Source organism: Chinchilla lanigera, unplaced genomic scaffold (assembly GCF_000276665.1).
Source record: "Chinchilla lanigera isolate Chin_1 unplaced genomic scaffold, ChiLan1.0 scaffold00065, whole genome shotgun sequence".
NCBI classification, from domain to species: Eukaryota; Metazoa; Chordata; class Mammalia; order Rodentia; family Chinchillidae; genus Chinchilla; species Chinchilla lanigera.
This window is the reverse complement of record NW_004955466.1, coordinates 8201910-8216969: the sequence shown is the minus strand read 5'-3', so window position 1 is coordinate 8216969 and position 15060 is coordinate 8201910. Positions and strand designations below refer to the sequence as shown.

Below are 15060 nucleotides of genomic sequence, written 5' to 3'. Positions count from 1 at the left end.
TACAGGAGGAGGGACAGCACCACCTTTCTGGGCAGGAATGTGCCACCTGACCCAGATCAGAAACTCCAGGCTCACGTCGGTGTCAACGCCGTCCAGGACACTCCAGGGAGGCGTTGCGTGGAGCAGCCGCGACAGAGTGAAATGGGATTCACCTGAGCGTGGGCAGCGCGGCTGCTCATTCATTTCCTAAATCAGTCGGTTGGAATGTTTTACTTTCAAAATAATATGCATTTTTCAGATCTTGAATTGTTTCCCTCCATTGGTTTTCTGCTTCTGAATTGGAATGAATAATAGACTCCCCTCTCTGGTCGCTTGTCCTGACTGGCTTGCTTGCTTTTTTAAATTTTTTTGCGGGGGTGGTGCTCGGGATTAAATCCGGGGCCTTCAGGCTGAGCTACATCTCCACCCCACCCCCAACACAGGAGACTGAACTCAGGCCCTTTGCACTGAGCTTCATCCCCAGCTCTTTTTATGTTTTGTTTTAAAGCAGGGTCTGGTTATGTTGCCCAGGCTGCCCTTAAACTAGTGATTCTCCTACCTCTTCCTCCCAGAGTACTGGATTACGCTGGGTTTCTCTATTTCTTTCTGTCTTTCTTTCTTCCTTTGTTCCTTCGTTCCTTCATTCCATCCTTCGTTCCTTCCTTCGTTCCTTCCTTCTTTTCTTTCTTTCTTTCTTTTATGCTCTCTTCTCTCTTCCTTTCTTTCACTCTTTTTCTTTCTCTTTCAATTGCTTTCTTTCTGTCTTTCACTTTTTGTCTGTCTGTCTTCTCTCTCTCTCTCTCCCTCTCCCTCTCCCTCTCTCCTCTTCTTTTTTTAAATCTTAAGTGAGCCTGGCTGTCTGACTTTGTGGATCAGAAGTCCTCAAGGAGCTCTTGGGCCAGGATTTAATACACTACAACTGTATCTTGGAAATAAGCTAGTGATTGTGTGGCCTCTTTAAAGAAAGAGCTGTGAAGCAGAGCGAGGGGAAGAGAGTTATTCTGCAGCCTCAGAAGGAAAATCTAGAAAGAGAATCCAAGAGATCAAGATGTGGGAGCTGCCTTCCTTAGAAATAAGGGAACCACCCGATTCCCAGGGACGTTTTCGATTTAGCAACTTTCAAAAAGAAATTAACTTCATATGATGGGAATTGTGTTCCTTGGTTTGAACTTAAAAGATTTTCTAAGCTTTGAAATGTTTTCCTATATAATATTCTATCCCTTCTGGCACTGGAATTTTCTATGAAATACCTAACAGAAAATACTTCAAATGGGTTTTTAAACTTGATGAAAGACTTCAGACATCTCATCATTCTTTGTTTTCTTGAACTGACCTTTTAATTTTATCCAAGATGTACAGGAGCGATTTGTCTTGTATGGTTTAGAATGCCACATTGCTGTAAGGATGGTTAATCACCAAGCAAACACATGAGTCACTTGAGATTGTACCTACAAACCCCATTGTCTTAGATTTACTGTGGGACCAGACTGAAAACCAGAAAAGGAATAGTGCAATCTGATGGGTTGCAGAAGAGATTTAATACAAGATGCAGAGAGCGTTCTCTCATTTCTTCCTCATTCTTTTAGCACCCACTGTGCACAGAACACTGATGTGGGGTTGGAGAGAGACACAGACCAGGAAGTTGGTACCCTCTGGGGTGTATGGCTACGAGGAATGCAGCCAGCATTTAGGGTAAGGAACCTAGCACTTGCTTAGGTAGGTCAGCATTTCATTGTCCACTTGGTACTGTGCACGCTACCTTGTTCAGAGGGGAGAGAGCTGAAATAAGCATGGAAAAGACAACGTCTGCCGTAAATGTCTTTGTCTTAGTATGCACTAGAGTCTTTTGGAGTATAGAGCGTGGTACCAAGCTCGACCTAGGGAGCGATACAGAAGGTTTCACAGATGGAGAAGCTTACATGGAGATGGAAGTAGTCAGCGTAGGAGAGAAATAGGAAGAAGGGTAAAGCCAGACTTCCTCCAGCTATATATAGTGGTAACTCAGCAGGGTGTGTGTGTGTGTGTGTGTGTGTGTGTGTTTGTAATCCATTTAGTACTAATACTTCTATAAAATATAATCAAATTACTAAAAAAATGAAGACTCAGACATATAAAGCAGAAGCCTAACTTTTTATTATCAGATTCACCAGATAACAAAGTTCTGTCCAATAGGGCGAGGGTTAGGGCTAGGATTAGCAGAACACAATCCATGGACCACACTTGGAGTAGCACTGCTTCCAGCTGAGGAGGACATGTGAGGGGACCCCGGGGTCTGTGAGAGGCTTCAAGTGGTGCTTCTTGGAGCTTCTGTGGAGAAGGAGACAGACTGGAGCAGCAGCCAGGCAGTGATCCACTGTCAACCCTCAAGCCACACCAGAAGCATTTACAGCCTCAGGCATCCAAGGACAAAAATCAGAACTGTATACAGGAAAATGGCTGCTACATCACAGCAAGGGATTGAGACAGAAGTGAGGAATGATGGGCCTTACAGAAGGTGGGCAGATCAGCGGAGAGAAGATAGTCAGTTCTAACCATCACTAGGAGTCATTGTCTGTCCTTAGTGACTGACCAGATGTGAGAAGTGGGGAGTGAATATCATTTGTTCCCATCTCTTCATCAGACAGGAAACAGAGGCCCAGAGATGCAATGGAGCAGAAGCCAGACCGTCTGTTTTCTGGTTCAAAACATATTCTTGTCCCTTGCTGGACACCATACCAGGAAACCATAGCATTCCAGTTTGTCCACCACTTCCTCTCACTCACCCGTACTGTCCCTGCAGAAAGAGAAGGAACAGTTTTCGTAAGATTTGGGTTCACCCTGCTACCAGCCTGGCTGGCTCTTCTGTACCCTCTGCTCCTGGTCACTCTCTTAACAACAGAAGCCACTCCAAGAGCTCACAGTGTCCTGTGGTAGCCAGTTAAATCCGTGTCAGTCTTGTTTATTCAGGTGATAGAATTTTAATGTCCTTCTTTAAAGAAACAATGGTGAGTTTTACCTATCATCCAAACTTGAACAGGCAGCTACCAGGCAGTGAGGACAGCCCCTTCTGGTCTTTCTTGATACTGGTTTGATTCATGACTGGCCTTGAAGGATTAAGCTTGCAGAAGGGTGGATTTGAGAGTGTGTTCAGAGCTACAGAAGTTCTGGGGTCCTGGGTTAGGCCATCCCCAAAGCAGGGACCCCCGTGGGCAATGGCAGCTTTGTGACAGATCTAGAAGCCTGGCACAGGCAGAATGCCCCGGCTTCTCAATAGTTCCTCCAGGTCTTCCACAGCCCCGCCTCCTTGGGGTCTCAGACCAAGCCTGTTCCAGATGTCCAGAGAGGAGGCCACTGTTCGGGTTAGCAGCCACTTATTGGGGGGTCTGTTATGTGCAAAAACACTGTTGGGTACTGAAACAAACCACAGAATATAAGATAAACAGTGAGACATCTCTCATCGGGGACATTGCATTTCATTTGGGAAAGTAAGATTCATAATAGCTCAGAGTGGGATTTTGGAATTTATGCTTTCTCCCTGCCCCTTCCCGAGATCCCCACGACCTCTGTTGGCTTCCTGTAGTAAAAAAAGACATTGCCAGACATGGTGGCATATACCTATAATCCCAACACTCTGGGAGGCTGAGGCAGGAGGATTGCAAGTTGGAGCCCAGCCTGGGCAATTTAGCAAGACCCTGTCTCAAAATAAAACATATAGCTGGGGATATACCTCAGTGTGAAGGCCTTGGGTTCAGTCCCCATTACAAAAATAAAATAAAGTAAAATAATTCAAACACCAGTGTAGTGGCATGGCTAAAAATTCTTAAATGTGAACCTAGCACTTGGAGTTGATTTTTTTTTTGTGAAAATACATGATAAAAAATTAATAGACTTGGACATGCCCAAAGATACCCTCATGTATCACGGCATTGTTTATAACAGCGAACAATTGATAGCATCATTTCCACAGGTGGCCTTGCAGGATTTGGGACTTATTGTACCTTCCAAACTAGTATCTACTGTTGGGCTTCTGCCCCAAAGAGCGAAGCAGGGAGAAGGTAGCAAATGATACTGGCTGTGCAGTTGAATTTTGTTTGATCACATTGTGTAAAGTACAAATGCTGTTTCACTTCTGGGAGATTTTGTGTTTTATTTCTTGAGAATTTCAGTTCTCCAGAGCAGAGGTAAAGTTCTCCAGCCACAGTGGTGTTGGGGTAGCAACCAGCTGCAGTGACTTCCTCATCCACCTTCAACTTATTCTGTCTAGATGCAACGAAGAGTGAGTCATCTTATGGTGAACAAGCTGTTATTTGACAGTTCAGGATGAAGTGGGTAAAAGCTTTAGCTGAAACCAGACTTTTTGCACTGCACTGCCCTGGGCTGCTGATGCTGAGCGGAGATGTTGCTTCCTTTTTCAGTGTTGCAGAGTTTTGTCTTAGCAAAGATGACTGAGGCAGGCAAGGCGCTGTGCCCCTCATAACCAACCTGCTTTGGCTCCTGGCTCTGTTACCCAGAGAGCAGTTTATAAGCCAGTGTGTCACTTACTGCTATAATGCGACTGCCTGCCCCAGATGCAACAGTTTACAATAGTTATCTAGAATTTCTTAGGAAATCAAAGTTATAAATGTATAGTTACGTATTTTGATATTGATAAAAATCATAGCAATGAGACATGCAGATATCATCTGGTGTTCGTTGGCTGTTGCTGTTGTTGTTGTCGTTGTTGTTGAGAAAGTAATATTTATGGCATCTGTAGCACTAATGCATTCCAGACACTATCTGAAGCATTCACATTATGTAACTCATAATGCCTAAGAAAATTGCCCAAGATCACTCAGCTAGGAGATGGCAGAGCCAATATTCAAACTCTGACAGTCTGGCCCCTGAGTTTGTTCCCTACCTTTACACTGTTTTGCTCTCAAAAACCAGATAGACAGTTGAGTGACTTCCCCAAAGTTACTAGCAGATGGGAAAAGGAAGCAGGGCGAGGGAGGCAAATGAGGGTTTCATGCTTCCTAAGAGCATGGTAGCAGTATTCCCTTCGCCCTCCTGTCTGTGTGGCAGGGCACTCTTTTGTTGACCAGGCATCTGGATGTGTTCTGTCCCCAGAACTAGTCATTCTGGCTTTGCTACCAGGTAAGTCATTACCATGGTCCATGGTTCCCTAGGACATGAGAAGTATGCCCCAATGTTTCGGTATATTCAACCTTGTATTTGTGAAATGTCTTTGATTACAATTGTCATGTACACATGGGCATCTCATGATGCTGTATAGGTCACTCATGGAGCAAGACACACTGTTAGTGACTCTTTGGATCCAAACCTATCACCTTGGAACTTTGATGTTTCAGTAGAGAAATTTGAGAGCCTGTGGAAATTGGCCAAACTAAAATGATCATTGGCTCAATTAGTCCAGCCTTGAGTGACGAAGGACCTTAGTCGCTTCTCAAAAGGTCTATTCATTCTCCTACTTTTGCTTACAAATAGGGTGATGCATTTTAAGCTAAAAATAAGGCACATAAGCTCAAAATATTTTTCCTCTGATTTGTGAATTCTGTTTACTTTTAAGATCTTAGGTAGTTGTGATGACTTGCACTGAATACATTTAATGGGTTACTTTTATTAGGAAGAATACAATGACAAAGTTGGAAACATTCTTTGGATGGTGTCCCTACATATAAATATTCAAATATTTAAGAATGAACAATGAAATGGTTGTTTGGGCGAAAACTGGACTGTTTGAGCATAAAGTCAAGGGCTGGGGACAGAACAACTCCTCAAAATGTGTTAGCAAGGCCTCCCAAAGGGAATTTCTTAGGAAGAAATTCAGTGCTTTTTGCACAGCTTGTTATCATATGAGCCCAGAATTAGCGGGAAATCAGTTTTGTTCCCTATAAAGAGACTCCAGGATATGTTGCTGTCTTGCGTTCAGCCTGCAGTCAGTACTCGGGAGGTGACCTGAGAAATATTTCCAAGCCTGACCTTGGAGTCTGTAATCGGATTAGGGTAAGTAGAGCTTTTTATTTAAAACACAATTAGAGAACAAAGGAATACTGCGTATAATCCAGAATTAAATGTGAGGTATGTATTTAATTCCAAGGACTTGGGCGAGGCTCTGAACTACAAGTTCATCTTGGGTTATTCGGCGCCTTCTGTTCGGATGGCTCAGCTCTAATCTCCGGTGGGGATAAGTAGGTAACCAGATGAGGCCTGCTGAGGTGGCCAGAGTTCAGGTTCAAGTCAGAAGGCTGCCTCCCATCCTTCCTGTTACTGCATGCGGCATTGCTAACGCTGGCGAAGATTTGTGTTGAGCCCCTTGCCAAAAACAGCCTGCAGATCCCTGCCGGAGATTAGTCTTATACACTGTCCTCCTTCCAGTTGTAAAGCGTTCCCAACCATCTCCTCCAAAGAGCGCTCACATCCCTCTTCTCACTGTATGAGGCGACGCCTCTGGGCAGCAGGCGGCTGCAACTATTCTGCTTGTTTTCCCAAACCAAAGCGAGCTGCTAGTTCTGGGAAAGCAGTGATATTCCTATTTCCAGTCAGGCGGAAGTGTTCAGGGAAGCAGCCTCAGCGCTGACAGGGTCCATGCCTCTTAGTAACAGCAGGCGCCAGGCGGGGTAGACAGACTAACACGTCTCACTATCCTGTGCTTTGTATATGTTCTAAAATAAGTTGTATTTTTACCTTTGAGGTTTACGGCACGATGTTTTAGGGTACATATCAGTGGTAAAATGGTTACTAGAATGACGCAAAGTAGTCCAGTGCAGTTTTATTAACCGTAGCCCTAACATTGAACATTGAATCTGTAGCTTTGTTCATACTACATCTCCTCTGCTTCTGTACAGACAGCCCAGTTGTGTGGCTTACCTTGCTGAGGAGGGAAGCCGCAGCATTTATAATCTAACAGCAACAACAACAATAATAATGCCAACAGGTGGCTAACATTTTTTTTGTTTGTTTGTTTGTTTTTGTTTTTCTCTGGTACCGGGAACCGAACTCACGACCTTGCGCTTGCCAGGCAGGCGCTTTGCCGCTGAGCTAAATCCCCAGCCCCCAGGTGGCTACCATTTACCTAGAGCTGTGTGGCCTCCAACATTTCTTAGTGTCTGCGCCATTCCATGGATCCATGAGCATAAACCTGGCAGGATCCATCTACTCTCTGTGGCCTTGGCCATCCCCACTGCGCAGCCACCGCTAGTTGTGAATAGTACCTTATTTATTGCTAAACAGGAGACCAGCATCTGAGTCGGTCTCCGGGGAATCATTCTTCCTGTCATGCTTGTATACCTACCAGCCAGTAAGAACATCCTCCATGCCTACCCTGTCCCCAGCTTGCAGGCTTTCAGAATCACTTGTAGTTCTTCGGTCCTGTTTGTGCACTTGACCTTGAAGGACTGGCTAAAAAAGAATCTTTGTGTCTTTGTTAAATTTCTGTGGCCAGGAAGCAAAGCCATCCAAGCAGGGGGTTTCCTGTGGGTTAGCTGTACTTGGCCGTCTGTGTCGGGGAGCCTGAGAATACTGCCTTACCAGTTTATCCCTGCTGTAGCAGCAAACCAAGTGTGCTGTTAGCTCCACAACCCTCTCTGTGCCGTCAGCGTGAGGCCCGATGGTCAGCTAGCTCCTACCCCCACCCGGAACCCCATCCACTCCTGGCATCTTTGTCTGAAGCCCTCTGTTTTTGCTGAGCACATCTGCAAGCCGGATGCAGCCAGGTATCATGTAAGAAGTATCTTGGCAAGGAGAGTCAATGAAGGAGGTTTTCTTGGCAAGTGCAAAATACAAGTACTGTAAGAAGCTGCTAAGTAAATGTGTGCTGCTTCAGCCAGAGAATCTCAGCCCTCCTGGTAGAGGCTGATGTAGGCAATGTGGAATGATTTTAAAGAAAAGAATTCTGAGTCTCAACTGTCAGCCTGATGGCTCATTTATTTGTTGATCTTAAGAAGTTAGGACTTGTGTACTGTAGAAACTCCTTTCTTCCTGTATTTGTCCAGAGAGAGTCAGAGCATACTTTTTTGGTATGTTCTTTCCTATCCCAAGACAAGGTGAAGGAGAATCTCCTGGTCTCTGCTCGACTTTTAATTTGGTCCCCTCTGTGCACAGTGGCAGGAGTGGGAACGTGCTGCCGCAGTGTCGGGGTGTCAAACACCCCAAGTAGACAGAGACTTTCACCTGGTCTGTGGGATTGATCTGTGGGTCCTCAGCTGTCGTGAAGGGGACGTAATAACCAGTTTACACAGAAGTCACTTTTATAACTTCCCATCCCATGTAGCTAGCTATTGGAAGCTGCTGGAATGAGAGGGTGGGAAGAAAAGTGCCTCATAGCTGGCTTTACCAACTTTCTTCATTCAGTACAAAATGAGGGATTTTGCATTCAACTTCATAATGATGCATGCAAACGTCTTACAGATATGTTCTTAAGAAGATGCTCAATAGATCAGGCCTCGAAAATACCAAATAACATGTCATTCCATGGGAAGAAACAGCAGGGAGACTCACTGAAGGAGTGTTGCTTTCTTTTCTTCTTTTTTTTTTTTTTGAAGCAGGGCCTCATTTTCATACTTTAGTTGGTTCAGGCTGCAGAGATGCATGTGGTGCTATTGAATATAAATACTATTTGCAACAATTATGTATATAGTAGATGCTAGGTGATTGCAGTGTTGGAGAAAGGAGTGAATGGCCGCAGGTTCAGGATTCTGAGTTGACAAATACATAGGTTCTCCAAACAAGCAAGCTGATTTGTTTGTTGAACCTTCCTTTGCAGTCTTAGTTCCAGATAAAATTCTTATCATTCCTACCAATGGGTCATTTCCTTAAACATCTTCCTTGGAAATTAAGTCCTTAAACAAATAAAAAGATTAAAGTAAGAATATATAAACATGTATTTTAGTGATTTGTTTCTGGTTATCAAAATAATACATGATGCCTATAAAGAAATTTAGAAAATAAAGAAAGGTGAAAATTGTTTGTGTGCATATCACTCAGAAGTAGACTTTTAACTTTCTCTTTCATCTCCTCTCTTTTCCCTCCTACTTTTCTTCCTTATCTTTATCTCCCTTCCTCACAACTGTAATGCAATTAAGACAATATTGCAATTTAAGATCTTGTTCTTTCACTTACAGTTGTATCAACCTGTGAATAAGCCATGGGACCAAGCTATAAAGGAAAAGCTCATAGATCTGACTACACAAAAATGGGAAAGTTACCAAAACAAGATTGAAAACAGTCTGGACAACAGCATTTACCACCAATATAACCCAATTATTACTGCCTTTAATATAGAAGAAGCATCTTTAAAATAAGTTTGAAAATGGGTAAAATGTAAATAGATCAAAAAATACAAGTGGCCGTTAAATATATATTTAAATACTTTTGGCCTTTTTGATGCGGCATTTCTGTTAAAAAGTTTTTGTCCCAAATAAACACTCTACAGGTGTGCGAATAGTATCCATAGCACTGTTGTTTGAACTTGAAAAAAATTTAAAATCTAATGTTCAAGTAGAGGGGTAGCTAGATTCTCGTGCGTCTCGATAATGGAATTGTAAGAAGGTCAATCCATAGCATGTAAAAATATGGCCAGGACATTTTCTAAGTGAAAAAAACTGGAAGAATATGAACGTATCATTTTCTCCATAATTTTTCAGGAATGATTGAATTTTTAAATGAAAATACAACTTTTATGATCAGAGAAGAAATTTTCAAAAGACATAAAATTCAAAGCCACACTTTTAGCCTTTCATGAAATTGTGCCAGCTTTCATAAAATTCTGTCATGGAAATACTGTAATTTATTTAGCCATTCTGCTATTACACATAATTTAACTTATTTCTAAAGTTTTCTTCTCATGTATGAGACAGCAATAAACATCTTTGTAAAATAAAAGCCAGACAGAGGCTTACATTCACAAGAGCATCATGTAGCAAGACCAAGAGCTTAATCTAGAATCCCTGGAGTGATTAGCAGTGTGAAGGGGTGACATTTTCCAATCCTTTTACACAATAGCATAACCGTAATGGCCTGCACAAACACAGAGAGTGGACCCCAGATACTGAGCCCTCTGCTCTGCCTCCGCACCAGTATTCCTTATCACAGAGGTTTGTAGTCTCAGTGTAGAAACAGCCAGGTGTCTCGTGCTCAGGAGATGCCCTTCCTGCGGCTTGATCTCAGGTCTTTGCCTTCTCATTTCTTACCTCTCCTCAGTGAACTCATCACACCCAGGTAATAAATTTGTATTTCCGGCTCAGCCTTTCCTCTGACATCTAGCCATGTGTATTCAGCTGCCCTTTTTTTTTTTTTTGGTTTTTTTCTGGTACTGGGAATTGAACTCACGACCTTGTGCTTGCCAGGCAGGCACTGTGCCGCTGAGCTAAATCCCCAGCCCCTCAGCTGCCCATTATACGTCTCCACTTGCAGAGCTGTTGACTAAATAGCTCCGCTTACATGTCCAAAAAATAGCTTAGTGTGTCCCATATAAATTCCAGGAGCCAGAACCTGCAGGACACCTTTTCCCTTTATCCTTGTATCTTTCGATTACAAAAATCTCATGACTTCTGCACCCTAAGTTAAGCTACCATTATTTTTTTTGACATTCCAGTAGCTTCTCAACTGATTTTCTTAACGTTGGCTGTCAGCCCCTCCAATCCATTTTCCATACTGAAGCTGAAACTAGGAGAACCAGAAACCCCGTGCCTTGTCTTGCCTTTCCTAAGGCTTTCGATGGTTTCTCTTTGCTCTGGAGATTCAGATGATTCTTGTTTCAATGAGTAAAGTCCTCTCAGGAAATAGTTTCCCAGGAGGATTGCCAGTGATCCTACCACGCAGAAGAGAGTGTGCTGGGGAAGTGGGTTATGGGGCCAAGCTCGACATCAGCAGAACTGATTTCAAATCCTGATGTTACTCCTGGCTAGCTCTATAACCTTGGAGTAGACCCTAACTTCAAAAGATTATTTTGAGGATAAGATAAAATGGATAAAGCACTTAGCATTTGGCAAACATTCAATATAGGTTAGCTACTGATGACACTGTTATTATCATCCACAAAAGCTTTTTCAGATTCTCTGAACACACACACACACACACACACACACACACACACACACCCCAAATGTGCAGCAAACAAAAAAACAATGCATTGACGATTGTATCCTATTTTATAACTTCTATCAAAGTTGTGTTGTATTTTTTTAAAAATCACAATATTTTAGATTCAGGTAAATATGTATAGATGAGATGATTTCATCTTTTAGATTCCTTCAAAATAGTCTGAAAAAAAGATGGGTCAGGAAGGCAGTGAGGAGATGTACAGAGAAAACAAGATTGGGCTTGCACCGAGGCACTGATGCTATATGATCAGGTTGGGAGTTGTCACATTAGTCTCGATACTTCCATCTGTGTTTGAAATTTTCCATGATATAAAGTAAGAAAATACATTTAAAATAGTTACTGGATGTGAGTAGCCTCCTAGATGCATTCTTATTCAAGGAGCCAGCTCTCCATAACTCACTTTCCTGTATTTCCCTTGGAGGGGTGACTGATTCCAGGGATCTGAGCAGAAAGACACCCAGCATTCTGTTTTATTACTCTCAGGACAACTCAGGGTGGAAACAAAATAAATCCAATTTCTGAATCTTCTTTGTCTTCATCCTCTTGGCAGTTGTCTCTGAAACTACTGTAGGCCTTTTAAGTAACCCTGATTACCCAGCAAGAACAATGTACCTTTCAGGCAAAGAGAGGATAAAATAACTCTGTCTACCCTTCTTCGCTTGCATGACAAAAGCGTTAGCTATTAAATACCAGTGCTCAGTGAGCTAATGACTGGTGAGCCTGTAATTGTGTTTTTGGCATTTTAGAATCTGAGCCTCTGCCCTGTATGAACTTGTAATCTTCATTGTGTAGCCTTGTTAAATTTGACTGCTGACTTATACATTGGCATATGAGGTTGAGGAGATCCAAAGCCAAAATGTGACCTCTGCACATTTCATGTTAAACTCAGGAGTCAGAGGGTGACTTTTGTTTTTGCTTTTGCTTTTTTTTCTTTCAGTATGAAGGTGTGACTTAGCTTTAGTGTGGAAACTGACTGTGGCAGTCCATGGCTCAGTGACATTTGGATTTGTTTGATGGACCCTCTCCATGTCTGGCTTTTGTATCTAGACCTGAGCCAGCAGAGGGAAGAGGATCGCTTGGTCCTCTTGCCCCTGTATTGCGCCTCCCTAAGTCAGTTTCCTTTTCCAGTTTCACTAAAGAAGAGAATTTACACTTCCATTTCAGGAGTCTTATTTTCCCTCTGGTAGCTATCTTGAAGGCATAAAACACATAACTATTTGCAAGCTTAATTGCTTTAGAACAAGGGTCCCATTGAGTTTTACGGGATTCCTTCCCTTAGAAATAAGACATGCTCTGAGCTGGCCAGAGCAACTCCAGTGGTGTCTGTGTAAACCCTTCCACCTCTCTCTTCTTCCAAGGACCGAGCTAGAGCAGGATCAGGTGAGGCTCAGCCCCTGCCAGGGGGGCAGACAAGTGGATGACAGCTGGGTCTGGAAGCCATTGCAGGGCTGCTGTCCAAGAGGCACAAACGTGGTGCTCTAGGCGTCTGTCTCTCCTGAGATGGAAGGATGGACCACAGTGGAGGTGTGAGATACTCGGCTGAGCACAGAGCTGATGTGTTCTTAGATTCTTCATTGAATCTTCTTGGGATCCCACTGTGAGATTTTTGTCCCTGCTATGGAACCCACTACGGAGTTTCCCTCAGGGCTCGCCCAGTTCTGCAGTGCCTAAAATTAGACTGAAAAGTCCAGTTTCAGGTGCTGAACCTGCCCTGTGGCCTCAGGCATCTTGTGACCAGGATGAGTCACACACCTGGGCTGCTCAGGTGTGTCTCCTGAGAGCTGCATTAGGAGTCTGCTCTGTGCAGAGGGGATTGTGACCAACAAACTGATTACACAGCACTTTCCTCTCCCTGAGCGACTCCTGCTCTCATGAGAGCCGCTGAGTAATGAGCAATCAAACCTCTTACCTGGGCTGTTAGTCACAAGCCCTCTTGAGCAATCACGGATCAGCTCTTCAGACCGTTGTGGGTCTCTGTTAGCACTTGTTTCTGTTGCCCAAGAAGCTCCTTTCTGAGAGCTCAGCAGGTATAACGGCTTCGGGAGAATCCAGAAACTCAATAACCTGGCTCAGAAACGTAAGCAAGAAGTCTTCGTGCTCGGGCCCACGCGGGCCTGGACCGCTGGGCTGGGAATTGGTGTCCACCAGGTGAGCCTCACAGGCTTGGTCTCGCGTGGCCTACCCATCTTGAGGGCCACAGACAGCCATGTCTCATGAGAGCCAGGTGACCAGGCACTACCAGGGCTTCCTCCGTCAGAAGCCACTTGTGGAACATCAATTGAGAGTCCATGTGCCTGGCAGTGGCCTCCCTCGAGTGCCATGACCACATCCTCTCTCTCGCCACCCACACCCATGTTCCTGTGAGTCTGACTTCGTGAGGTCCAAAAGCCTTGTGTTCGTGGTGTGGGGAGCGCAGGGCAGGAGAGAAAGCGTCCACAGGCTGCAGCCCACTGAAAACAGTGGCCCGTGTGAGCAGGAGGCTTGCGCAGGCAGCAGGCCTAGGATCTGCTTTGGGGATTGGGCCAGAGCTGTTTGGAGGCAGTGAGGGGCGCTTTGCCGAGGTCTCGTGACCCCGAGCCCCCGAGGCTGCTGCCATGGCCAGAAGAGTACACGGAAGGTCTGTGCCGAGAAAGCTCTGCTGCGTTCGTTTACCACACATGTTGGGCATTCCTGGAAAACGGGGCTTCATTTTCATTCCTGGGCGCTTTCCAGTGACCACCGTCTGTAAGACCTGCACAGCCCAGCTGCAGCCAGTCATGGGGCATGGTGTGGGGACCGGTCACGCCACTTCTGTCATCACCTCCCTCCTCAGCCGAAATGTGATCCGGGCTGGACGCAGACCAGCTTCCCCTGGGGCCCAGCAGGTCAACAGGCCTTTCATTCTCGGGCTGGGATGGAGAAGCAGAACTCAGTCCCCTGTGAGTGTGAGGCCCCTCTAAGCAGTCAGCACCGTCAGGATGCTGCAGGGAAAGGGACGCTCTCTCTCCCAACCCCTCAGCCTCAGGCAGCCCCAGGCCAGGGCGGGGTTCTCAATGGCTATGGTGTACAGGACCCTTTCCCCACCTGCGTGGCGGCTCACCTCCCCCTAGAGCAGGCTAGAGAGGAGCCAGGTACTGGAAGCCTGGGCCATGCAGGGCATTGTTTTTGGAGGACACAGCCTTCTACCTGCACATGGTTTTTCAGAGTACAGCTGTGTACTTGCCTGCACGGAGGGCTTTTTACCAAACACATTCGCTAGAAATTCTCTTCCTTCCAGTGGGTTTGCTGTGAGTAGTTGGAGAAAGGAGGGAAGCGCTTTTGTCCTGGGCTCTGCACACTCTCCTAGGCCCGGTGTGGACACACAGGACATTCAGAAGACCCTGTTCGGATTTCTCTGTCCCCTTTTAATAATCACAGGCATCCCGGGAGCTGTCTGCCCGCTGCCTCTCCCTGGCTGTCCAGAGTGGCTGTCCAGCCTCACTGCTGATTTAGTGTTCTCAGAAGCACGGCTTCCTCCCCGCTCTGTCCTCTCTGACCCCTGCCTACCACTCCATTTGTCCCTGCCTGGTTCAGGCTCCAGCATCTCCTTGGACTGTTTCAGCTCCCTCTAACTGGTCTCTTACTGTCCCACTGAGAATCGGTTACTTCCTTACTTAGAGAGCTTCTCTTTTGCTTAATACTGAAATATTAAAATTCCTTGGTGCAGCCTTCAGACCCTTCCCAGCGAGAAAGACCACACTTTCCTCCCTAGCTCTGTGATTCTGCACAGCCCTGAGCGTCCCTGCAGCCTTTCCACACATCTGCCCTGGCACCCGCTGCCTGTGGGCACCTCTCTGCCTGTAAGTGTGCCACATCGACTTTTCTACCCCCTTCTCTGCCTGGGAGACTGACTCATTCCTTTATTTTTTTATTTTTTTTTTTTTTTTTTTTATTTTAAGGATAAAAGGAGGGAAACATTAACAGACATACAACATTTTACAACATATCTCATGCCTGGCTGCAATGGACTTTTAAGGCCTTAGT

The 15060-nt window shown here is 45.0% G+C and overlaps 1 protein-coding gene across 1 annotated transcript in view; it reads left to right on the top strand.

Moving 5' to 3' along the window:
* Prkch (protein kinase C, eta) overlaps positions 1–15060 on the top strand; it is a gene marked incomplete at its 5' end in the record, with an annotated part of 215124 nt that overhangs the window by 176477 nt on the left and 23587 nt on the right.